General features: G+C 43.4%; 1 protein-coding gene across 1 annotated transcript in view; it reads left to right on the forward strand.

Moving 5' to 3' along the window:
- The window catches only part of LOC117955456 (kin of IRRE-like protein 3), a 198,763-nt gene that overhangs the window by 112,775 nt on the left and 73,981 nt on the right, over positions 1 to 12,007 (forward strand). The window lies entirely within an intron of this gene.

Raw genomic sequence — 12,007 nt, forward strand, 5'->3', positions numbered from 1 at the left:
CCAGGACCCAAACTGGAACCTGGTTCCACAGGAGAGGAGCCTGATAGCTGAACGCTCTGGCTCCCGTTCTACTTTTAGTTTAATGTATTCTTAGTTAGTTTTTTAAAATAATATCAGATTAGTAAACAAAATGAGCATTTGGAACATTGGATGAATGGTTGCTGATAATGGGAAATGTAGATATTGCATTAAAGATCAACCACCCACCCAGATCTGCTGGGATTCTGTCTATAATGGAGTGAAATGGAAATTTGTAAGTGACCCCCAACTTTTGACCGGTAGTGTAGCTTATAGAGATTTGTACATATGGTTGTAAAACATGTTCTCATGTAGTGAATAAGGGTTTGAAATTAAGCCTAGTCATTAGGGCCCATTTATCAAGGAACATTAATTCCCTATGCTCACTTTTAAGGCAAAGACTAAATAATAATACAGTTTATTTATATAGTGCTTTACATGGTAGGTTAGGCAAAGACACTTTACAGTAAAACCAGCACATTTATCACATAAAAACAGAAACTTGAAACTAGCATATTTAAAGCAATTAAAACACAGTGTAGCCTACAACTTTGTAAAAATATGGAGTGACTTTCGGCTAAGTAGATATTTTCCCCCCCCTTACACATTCAGTCGGGTCCGCTATTTGGGGCTTTTTCTCTCCGTTTGATAAGAGCCGTGTTTTCCTTTTTGCATATTATATTCTTCACCTCCTCGTTACTTTCCATTAGAAGCTGCTGCTCATTGGGTGAAACATATAGCACATGCGTCTTCTCAAGCTGCATCAGTAAATCTGTGATAGGTACCGTGGTCTATTTGAGAAAGCCGTGAAAGTGCACTCATCCCAGCTATCTATACCTGGCGTGACATAGCTTCACCTGATCATCCTGGCTCGGCAAACTTGCAACCAATTAAGCCGCGATGAGCGGATCGCACTAAGTCAAGCTTGCCTTTTTCACTTATCCTGGATATCTTTATTTTACTTTTGTGCTACAGGCCCCTGATCGGACCTGATCACCTGACTGGTAACAACCAGTAGAAAGAGAGCAACTTGTCTTGTCCCTCCAACATGGCCCCACAATGTCATGAGACTAAATATAACATGTAGTGTTATATTGAACTATTTTGATGTGGTGCATAAGACCTGTTGGTAGTGGAACATGTATGCTGTTATGATGTGACTAACATTATTTCTCAATAAATTCATTGTTAAAATAACTTTGATCTGCTTTTGGAAACGTCTCTCCCATGGCTTTTCACCTGACCCTGTTCCCAAAATAGTTCCATCTAAATAAGGTGTCACCTGCTAGTAATGTAGTGTGTAGTACTAGCAGTTCAGGGCCTAGCAGGGTGAACCATTATAGCTGAGGCCTCTGGCTCTAGTTGTACAATAAGGTACTATGAGCTCTTTAAAATAGGACAATTTAACCTAACAATTAAAAGCTTTGTAGGTCAGAAGAAGGATTTTAAATTCAAGCCTGGATTTTACAGGAAGCAAATGCAGAAAAGCTAATGCAGGAGTAACATGATCTTTTTTTTTAAAAGTTGCTTCAATAAGTGATGGAATATATATATATATATATATATATATATATATATATACTGTATATATATATATATACTGTATATATATATATATATATATATATATATATACGGATCATTCCAAGCAGTGGCTCCTAGGCTGTGCAAGCAGGCCTTTAGTTAGTTGAGGGTGTTTTAAGGTTGTTTGTAATTTTTCCTTTTTGTACTTACATTTTTTTGTGTTTTAATTTGTTGTATCATTTGACATTTTATTTTGAAGCACTTTGTGAAAGGTGCTATACATCTATGCTAAACTTTACTAACAACTTACTTACTACTATGTGCACAGTAAAATGTAAATACAAATAGGAAACATAACAAACAACCATAAAACTTCCTCAACTAACTTAAAGCCTGCTTGAACACTAGAGTCTTTAATTGCTTTTTAAAGGATTTGACAGAATTCACACAATGTAGAGAGGGAGGCAAGACGTCCACAGACTAAGAGCCACTGCTGGCAATGATCGGTCCCCTCTGGTTTTAAACTGAGTGCGGGGAACCATTAATATCCTGAGGTTCCTGAGGCTTTGTTCCTGAGGCTTGACTGGACAGACAGGCCTAAGTCACCAATGTGCTGCTTTATCTAAGGGATTCGACTTTCAGGGGCAACAATTAGTGTTTCTGTTTTATCTAAGTTAAGAATCAAAAAGTTGTCCCATGACCACTGTTTGATACTAGTCAAACAGTTGATTAAAGAAGACAGTTTAAAACTCAGTTTCCTTAAACAAGCAGTACAGTTGGATATCATCCGCATACAGATGGTAATATATTCCGCTACATTGTCTTATTATCTGTCCTAGAAAAAATATGTACAAGAGGAACGGAATAGACCCCAAGACAGAACCCTGAGGTACTCCACACGACAATTCTGCAGTTTCAGGCATAATAATAATACATTTTATTTATAATGCCCTTTACATTTCAAAAAGAAATCTCAAAGTGCTACAATTAATAGGGAGTTAAAAACAGTTTCCAGAATACAATACAAGTGACAAGCAATAATAAAACTAAAATTAAAGCAATGACTGTTTAAAAGGCCACTTTTACTTTGAAATAGTAGTGTCTTTAGGCCCTTCTTAAAAGTCTCCACAGTTTGTGGGGCCCTTAGGAACTCTGGTAGGGCGTTCCAGAGCCGTGGGGCGACTGCCTGGAAAGCCCTGTCTCCCATCGTAGACAGTTTGGTCCTTGGTTGGAACAGGCAATAGGTGGAGATGATCTGATTAACATAAACACTAAAACTTCTGATAGGACTACTGTGTTTTTGATTTCTATTTCATTTGAATTATTATTTTCTAGTTGATTACAAAATGTTTTGTATGTGATTGTCAATGATACGACAGAAGGAGGGAGATAGAGGGAGAGAGGAGTATGGAGAGAGAGCAGGATGGAGAGAGAGAGGAGAAAGAGAAGGGCCTGGAAAAACCAGGTGAGAAAGTGGACATATGTTGTTCGGGCATACACTCTTAAAATATTCCATTCACATTATATTTACATGCATTTTATAAAGGACTACTTTTCTTCCCTCTTTAATAGTTTTTTTTTAGCCTAGTGTACTATACAAGGAGAGCGAGAAGAACATGGAGAATATATAGAAGCTGAAAGGGAGAAAGAGCAGACCACTGAGGAATAAGAAGCAGAGATAGAGCAGCATGAGAGCCAGCAAGTGTCTGCTGATATGTATTTTGATTTAGGGGACAAGGACACTGGTCCTTAACAGATAAAGCTCTTTAAGTGTCCACAGGATCAGATTGGCTTACAAAGGAGAGTTTTAAATGGCTTGAATACCCTTTTAGGAGGAATGCTGCATTCTGCTTTGCTTGTAGGGTACTTGTGGTATTTAAAACAGAAAGTGTTCGTGAGAGGTGGTGTAAAGAATTGGAGAAAAAGGCACTAGGCTTTTTTCAAAAGCATGAAACCGCACAATCGCATAAAGACAGTGTACTCCGCAGGCAGAGCTATAAGGCAAGTCTGTCAAAGTGCAATGTTGTGGAGAACAAAGAGAATGCAAGTTAAGTGGGGAAACTGTAGAATAGAGCCATACTAACTAGTGCCCCACTTCCGTGGCTTGGACTCAATCATTCTCACCTGACTTCATTCACTCCCAATCATGGACCAAACTCACCTGACTTCACTCACTACTAATCATGACCTACTCTATAATCCCCACCCATTTCCTTCCTCTTGGCTGGCAGCAACATGAGGCTGCATGTGAAGGCCCTCTGTCCTCACAAGTCAGAGGCTATGGTTGTAGGTGGGGAAAAATAAATAGAATGAAACATAACTGTCAAGCCTCATTATCTGCGTTCACACTAAATGTGTGCAAAACAAATAAATGGCTTAAATAGAATCACTTCATACATTCTTGCTGATGTACCATGGCAATGCTCAACTCCTAGAACCCAATCCAAAGGTAGATTCTACAGAAACGGAGTGTCCAATTTAGAGGTCACAATGAATTGCTTGAAAGCAACAACAAAGGCAATGTTTTGTAGTGCATGGCACTCCTGAAAGAGTTTGACCATTTCTTGTAAATGTATACCCTTCCAGCAACTAGCACCTACCTCTCATATACAAGTCAGAATAAAATAACAGAGTGCTGCTCACTGGAGGTAACAGAAGCTATTGTGAGATTAGGGAGTCAACAATGTATGCAATTATGGATAGAAAAACAGAACAGTTGGCTCTCTGTATGAGGTATGTTTCAGAGGGTAATGTGAGGAAAAGGTTCCTAACCCTTACAGAGATGGTCAATTTTGATACTGCATCAATAACAATGCAATAGAGGGGCAGTTGTTAGCAAAAGGTGTTGAAGACTTGATGTGTGTCGCACAGATCTACAACGGGGCAACTGTCATGTGTGGGGCAGTAGGGGACGTGCAAGCCCATTTTTAAAAGAAGCACCCCAAAGCAATATAGAGTATGTATTGCTATGTTCATTAGTTAAATCTGGTGATATTTTACACATGCAAAGCGGTTTCTGAGGCCACAGAGTTTTTTGGCATGTCTGAAAGTTTTTAGATACTCAAATTAAGATTGCAACACTATGAACTTGTCCAGTTTTCCAACACACGTTTGGCATGCCAGCTTTTTTCAGTTAATGCCATCCTGAACAACTTCCCTGCCATTGTAGTGTCTCTCTACCGTCGACATATCTATGTCTGTAGGATGGAAGGCAAAACGCTGAAAATTCTCCTCTGTGTATTTGCTATTTGTTTTCCAAGATCTCCTGTCTGTGACAGCATGTCTTTATAGGTACCTGCAGAAGGAAACTACTGATCTTGCCCAAGCAGTGACTGACTCCCTGAAAGGGATACTTCACAGATTAGCATTAATCCTTGTCTTTTTGTTAAAATTGATAGTCAACACTTTTCTTGATGCTTTTTAATCAATGTTTTTAATTTCTTACATTTTTGTCCATTTTGTAAGCGTTTAACACAAACTTATTAATTTTAGTTTTACAGTTATTTTTGCAATTCATCGTCAATAAAACTAATTGTTAAGAAATTATACCTGATGTTTGAGTTAGAAAAGCAGAAATTAGGAATTATTTTGAATAAAACTAAAGGAATTGATGTTGATGGATGATCAAAGACTGGAATATGTCAACTTTTACTCAATACGATTTCAAAACCACTTCCTACCAATTGTGGCCCAGCGGCTATGGACTACAAGCCCACTAGTTCTGCATGTTTTCAACCCGCACTAGGGGGTTGGACTCTTTACCCAAAGCGAGCCAAGTGTCAGCCATCTTAAAACTAAGCCACAGCAATCTATTTTCAGCAGTACACTTTTACAACAATTGTGTGTATCACCAGGATACGTAGGTACAGATCGGAGAATACTCAGCACACTGCGCAAGCTTTGCCTGCTACAGAGACCAGCACCTCAGGCAGCGGTGTCGCTCGATTCCTCTAGCCGGGTAAGGGGACATTGACAACTGTGCACGCTAAAGTGGAAACGCTGAACAAGGGCAGGAGTTCCAGCAAAGTGGAAAGCTAATGCTAAACGGCCACCTGTCTCATCCATCCTGCTTGCAAGTGACAAAAAAAAAACTGGACTACATCCAACTTCCATGAAACTCCTGTGTTTTTGTGAAAACATGTCTGAACAACAGTGTACCGCACTCCGGTATCAAGCTACCAGGCCTGCTAGCCTTTCGAGCAGATGCTCTGGCGGTTAAGATTCGTGGCAATGGGCTGTATTAACACACACAGACTGTTGAAGTAATGGGGTGCTTTATCCAACTACTGTTAACCGCTGGTGGAGTTTGGGACTGTTATGCTAGGCGAATGCTGCAACCCTTCACTCCCTAATGAAAGGGAGTTATCAAAGAAGATAGTTTCAGATTTTTCTTAAATGTGGTGATGGTGTCTGCTCCACGAACCCAGACGGGGAGCTGGTTCCACAGGAGAGGGGCCTGGTAGCTGAAGGCTCTGGCTCCCATTCTACTTAGAGACTCTAGGAATCACAAGTAACTCTGAATTCTGAGAGGGCAGTGCTCTGGTGGGCCAATAAGGCACAAAGAGCTCTTCAAGATATGTTGTTGCTTGACTATTTAGAGCTTTGTTGGTCAGGAGAAGGATTTTAAACTAAATCCTTGATTTTACAGGAAGCCAATGCAGAGAAGCTAATACAAGAAAAATATGATCTCTTTTCTTAGTTCTTGTCAGAACACACGCTGCAGCATTCTGGATCAGCTAGAGAGTCTTAGGGGACTTATTTAAGCATCCTGATAATAAAGAACTACAGTAGTCCAGACTGGAAGTAACAAATTCATGAAGTGATTGAAAGATTTGCTATGTTACGGAACAGCACTGGAGGTTGGACCCAAATGCAGAGAGAGCAGGCAAATTATGTTGAGCTTGATAATTTATTTTAAATGTACTTTAAAAAAAAAGTGTCCGGAACCAACAAGTGTCCTGAAAGCAGCAGACAAAATCCAAACTATGGGAACTGGCAGAATATAGTATGATAACATGTTACGGTTTGTAAGGACAGACTCAAATGCACGGCTCACAGGGTAATGGTATTTATTGAGGAGAATGGAGGATGGGAGCAGGGAGGCGGACACCGGGAGCAGGGAGGCGGAGGACCGGAGGGTAGGGGAGAGCTCGTGACCAGAGGCATGCAGGAACTTCGGAACCAGGAGGGAGACACAGAATATGGACCTAATCAGGACCGGGAGCATGAGCTGAGGAGGTTACATGGACACGAGGGGCTGAGAGGGATGATGGGGAAAATGGAACACCGTGGGAGGGGGACCAGGGTTCAAGCCAGCTGACCGGAGGTGAGAGAAACTGTAGAAAGAAAACAGAAAGGGTAAGTTCATCGAGCACAAAGGAAAGACACTAGGAGCAACAATAGTGAGTTAGTCTGACAAAATTCCCCAGTCCAACTGAAGCAACGATCAAGTGAAAAGTGGATGAAGAGCCGGGGTAGATATACTGTGAGTGATAATGATAACAGGCAGGTGCGAACAACGGGAGCAGATGATGACGGACAGTTGTGGCAGCGAGAGCCGTTGATTACTGACGGTAGGCAGGTGAGTGTAGTCAACTGGCAGGAGAAAGGGAAAAACCAAACAGAGGACAGGGCAGGATAACAATAAATGCAGAAAAAATAAAAAACAAAACCTCACGGCCAGCTGGAGCCCCAACCACAATAGGGTACTATATAGGTGGAAAGGCTTCGGTGACACCCCCATGCTGACCGCCAGGCTTCTCCGGGTGGGCCCTGTAAAAGTCTTCCAGCAAGGTCTCGTCTAGGATCTGGCTGGCCGAGTTTCATGACCTTTCCTCTGGGCCGCAGGCGGCCCAGTCCATCAGGTACCAGTAACCCCGACCCCCCCTACGTCGCACAACCAGGAAGCGGCGTACTGCATAGGCCGGGTGGCCGCCGATAATGCGTGGGGGAGGAGGAGCTGCCACTGGGACGGAGATTGGGCTGGTGGCGACTGGCTTGATTTGAGAAACATGGAACACTGGATGGACCTTGAGATGAGGCGGGAGTCTGAGTCTGACTGCAGTTGGTTTTAGGACCGCCTTGATGGTGTAGGGACCCACGATCCGAGGCGTGAGCTTCTTGGACAAAGTCTGCAGCGGGAGGTTCTGGGAGGATAGCCACACCTTCTGGCTGGGCTGGTAGCCAGGAGCAGGTCTCCGATGGCAATCGGCCAGGCGTTTGCTGCATGAAGAAGTCCGTTGGAGTGCTTCCCTGGCCTCCCTCCACACCCGTTCGCAGCGGCGAAAGTGTGCTTGAACAGACGGAACCGCCACCTCTTCTTCCAAGGCAGGGAAAAGCAGGGGTTTATATCCCATGGCACACATAAATGAGGAGATCTCAGTGGCAGCACTGGGCAGGGAGTTGTGTGCCTACTCCACCTACGGGAGGTGACTACTCCAGGAGGACAGGAAATGGTATGCCACACACCTAAGAGCCGCTCCCAGATCCTGATTGGCCCGCTCAGTCTGCCTGTTAAGTGTGGGGGTGGTAGCCAGAGGACAGGCTAACAGTGGCCCCGAGGGCTTGACAGAATAATTTCCAGACCTGTGATGTAAACTGGATGTCCTGAGGAATCCCATGGTTCTGAAAAACATGATGGACTACGAGTTTGGCGGTCTCCAGAGCTGTGGGCAGCTTGGGCAGGGGAATGAAGTGGACGGATTTGGAAAACCAATCCACCACGATCAGGATGACTGTATTGCCCTGAGAATTAGAAAGTCCAGTGACAAAGTCCAGGGTGATATAGGACTAGGGCCGACAGTAGACTGGAAGAGGGCGAAGCAGACCGGCGGGTGGATGATGGGGTGGTTTGGCGCTGGCACACACCTCACAGGCGGCCACAAAGTCCCGGCAGTCCTTCTACGCAGTGTCCCACCAAAACCGTTGGCGGAGCAGGAACAGTGTTCTTGCCACGCGGGGCTGGCAACTGAAGCAGGAGGCGTGCACCCACTGAAGGACCTGGGAACAGACACAAGGAGGAACGTAGAGGCGATTGGTGGGTCCAGTACTGGGCACAACGGACGACAAATTCCATTTCCTAGGCCGGGGAGGCCACAAGACAGGAACGGGTGAGGATGTAGTCAGGTGGATTCCCAGGGTCACAAGAGGAGTGGAGACAAGAAAGGGTGTCGGGCTTGGTGTTCCGGCACCCAGGACGGTACGACAGGGTGAAGTGGAACCGGTTGAAAAACTGGACCCACCTAGCCTGGGGGGAGTTAAGTCTTTCTTATGGTCTGTCCACACGAGGAAGGGCTGTTTGGCGCCCTCCAGCCAGTGTCTCCATGCCGCCAAAGCTAGCTTGACAGCTAACAGCTCCCAGTCCACCATGCTGTAGTTGCATTCAGGGGGGGTAAGGCGTCTGGGAAAAAAAAATGCACGGGTGGGGAGTTTCCGGTCTGAAGGGGAGCGCTGGGACAGAGTGGCCCCCACCTTTGAGTCCGAGGCGTCCACTTCCACCACAAACTGAAGGGAAGGGTCAGGGTAGGTCAGGACAAGGGCAGAGGTTAGCAAAGGACTTGAGGAGGATAAATGTTGCAGCGGCTTTAGGAGACCAAATGAAGGTGACCGAAGGGGAGGTAAGACGCGTGAGTGGGGCAGCTACGCAGCTGTAAGAATAAACAGACGATAGAAATTGGCGACGTATAAATGGGCCAGTCAACAACGGCTTTTATCTCAAACTTTTTTGCGTTGACGAATAGTCTGTTCTCCAGGAGTTGCTGCAGCACCAACTGGACATGTTCAGTGTGTTGGACTGGGTCACGGGAGAAGATCCGAATATTGAATTGAAGATTTTTTACTAGTACTGCTTTACCTTGGATTTAACCAATTTGAGTCAGGGGACAGACACCGTGGTTATGGAACTATGAGTTGGCGACTGCTCCAACGGAAGCACAGAGGAGCGTGTAGCACTGCACCTCCGATTACTGTTTTCATGAATCATGACCTGTAATAGACTCGGGCAAATTTCTTGATATGAGAGCGGCTCCGTCCAAAGTTGGAGTTATCAACGTAGCCCACATCATCAGCTGTGCACAACCTCGACAACTAGCGATGGAAGAATGACATTCGGCTGTACATGTCATCGCTGATCAGGTTTGGCAGGGGTCCAGAGAAAACTATTGAGTCAAACATTGACTTTGCATATACACAAAGATCCTTAACCATCGGGTCAAATTTCCTATATCAGTATTCTTTTTAACTACCCAAAATAGCATGATTGATTCCACAATACGCTCTTTGGCAAGTCCAAATCTCTACTTTCATTAATTTTGGGGTGTCTCATTCAATTTTATAGAATTAAAAAAAAACATTAAAGTGGTTTTAAAATGATGAGTAAAAGTTGACTTATTCCAGTCTGTGATTATTCATCAACATACATTCCTCTAATTTTTGTCAAAATAATTCCAAATCTCTGTTTTTATAACTCAAAGATTAGGTATAATTTCTTATTAATAAGGTCAATAGAGAATAGATTCCAAAAATAACTGTAAAACTGAAGTTAAGTTAGTGTTGAGACGTGTTGAAAACCAAACGTCAACAAAAGTGTTGATTTTCAATTTTGACAGGAAGACTAACACAAGGGTTAACATTCATTTTAGTGATCTCTGCTTAATCGGGTATCATTACCACCTACATGAAGTAGGATCATACTGCATTCACGGTTATCTTTAGCCAGCAGCTTTAGATAAGATTCTACACAGCCTGCTCTGGCCCCAGGGATACACACAACCGCAACCGCTGGAGCTGCTATCTTCACGTTCTGCAGTATAGGGCTCCCAATAACCAGAGTTGGCTTCTCAGCCGGTGTGTCACTGAGTAGGGAGAAACTGTTAGAAAGGCGAAGATGTTGGTGGTTAGCCGTAGGCTCCGATTTAGAGCGACCGCCGCCATGCGGTTTAGAGCTAGCGCTACGCTTCCTTCGGACAATCACCCCTTCGCCCGGCTGCTCAGGGTCCGCAGGGGCGAGTGCTGCTAACAGAAGCTGCAGTATGTTGGCACGCACCACCTACGGGGCGCTGGCTAACTACAGAAGCGTACGATTTTGATTCCACGGTGCGGAGCCGTACCTCAAACTCACTAAGCTACCTTCAGAGCAGCGAATGTACTACATTTATTACATGTGTCTTTATCACTAAAGCAGGCAGAGGGATAGCTAAACATCTGACACACAAAGCAAGAGAGAACAGGAGAGAGAGAGAGCAATAAGCCACTGCTAATGGATAAGCTAAAGTACCTAACACCGTTTTTAACAATTGTGAGATCAGAGATGAAATTGCTGTAAGAGAAGAAAACTATGAGTGCTAGAGTGTAATTAGTGTTTAATTACAATCATGCACTTAGCCGCCACATAATTAAACAATGAAGCAGAATTGAGTATGTTTTTGCCAGATCAGAAAAGTAGCGTCCGTGAGAGTAGATCAGTGGAAATGAGACAATACGCTGACCGTAAACGTCACGCGTCAGAGGACAGTGTCGGTCTTTAGCGGCTGTAATTCTGTACCAAGGTTTAATTTCAGGAAAGTGATTCAGATTCCCCCTTCATCTGAAAGGCTCCATTTTTGCGCGGTCTTTTTAAGGCCTATTCCTGAAAAGGTCTGCTCTGATTGGTCAGCTTTTCCGGGTATTCTGTATCTGCGTTCTCAGAGCGTTTCTCAATCTGAGTTCTTCTATGGACTTGTGTTCTTGTGTCCCTGTAAAACGTCATTTTCTGTGCCTTCGGTGTCAAAATGTTCTAGACACGCCCATTTTACCGAGGATGCATTGGTTGGTAACTTGTATGAACTTGGCAGTACCCGTATCCCAACATTCATTTCGGCATTCAACAAGCGGCGGGTTTCTCAAAGACCGCGGTTTGAACTGGATATTTCTCAGACCGGTCTCGTAAATAAGAGGCTTTTTGTTTCCTCGCAGCGTCTGACAGGTCAGAGAGATACCCGTCTCTCTTTGAAAGACTTATAAATAAATTATGAAATGTGTATATATACACATTAGTTCATACTCATTGGTTGGTGTATTTCATTCTGAGAAAATAAACATTTTAGAAGTTGAGTTTTAGTCTGTATGGTAACTAAACAGTTGTACATAAAGTAGTAACATGCTTTGGCATGTTTTTTATAATTTTATAATTTGCAGTGCACTACAACCATATAAATATAATAAATACACATAACACTAATAGGGACACCTGAACACACCAGTACATATCCATTCATTAAAACTAATACACTAATATTAGCAGGGATAGCATTCCATTGTTTTGAATAAATCAGGGGAGTTTGTGTTCAAAATCATTTTTTTCATTATTTTGCAATAGTGGGAATGTTATGAGGTTTTGTCTGGAGCTAGTTTAATTATACAGTGGGTACGGAAAGTATTCAGACCCCTTTAAATTTTTCACTCTTTGTTTCATTGCAGCCATTTTCCA

This window comes from Etheostoma cragini, chromosome 13 (assembly GCF_013103735.1).
Source record: "Etheostoma cragini isolate CJK2018 chromosome 13, CSU_Ecrag_1.0, whole genome shotgun sequence".
NCBI lineage: Eukaryota > Metazoa > Chordata > Actinopteri > Perciformes > Percidae > Etheostoma > Etheostoma cragini.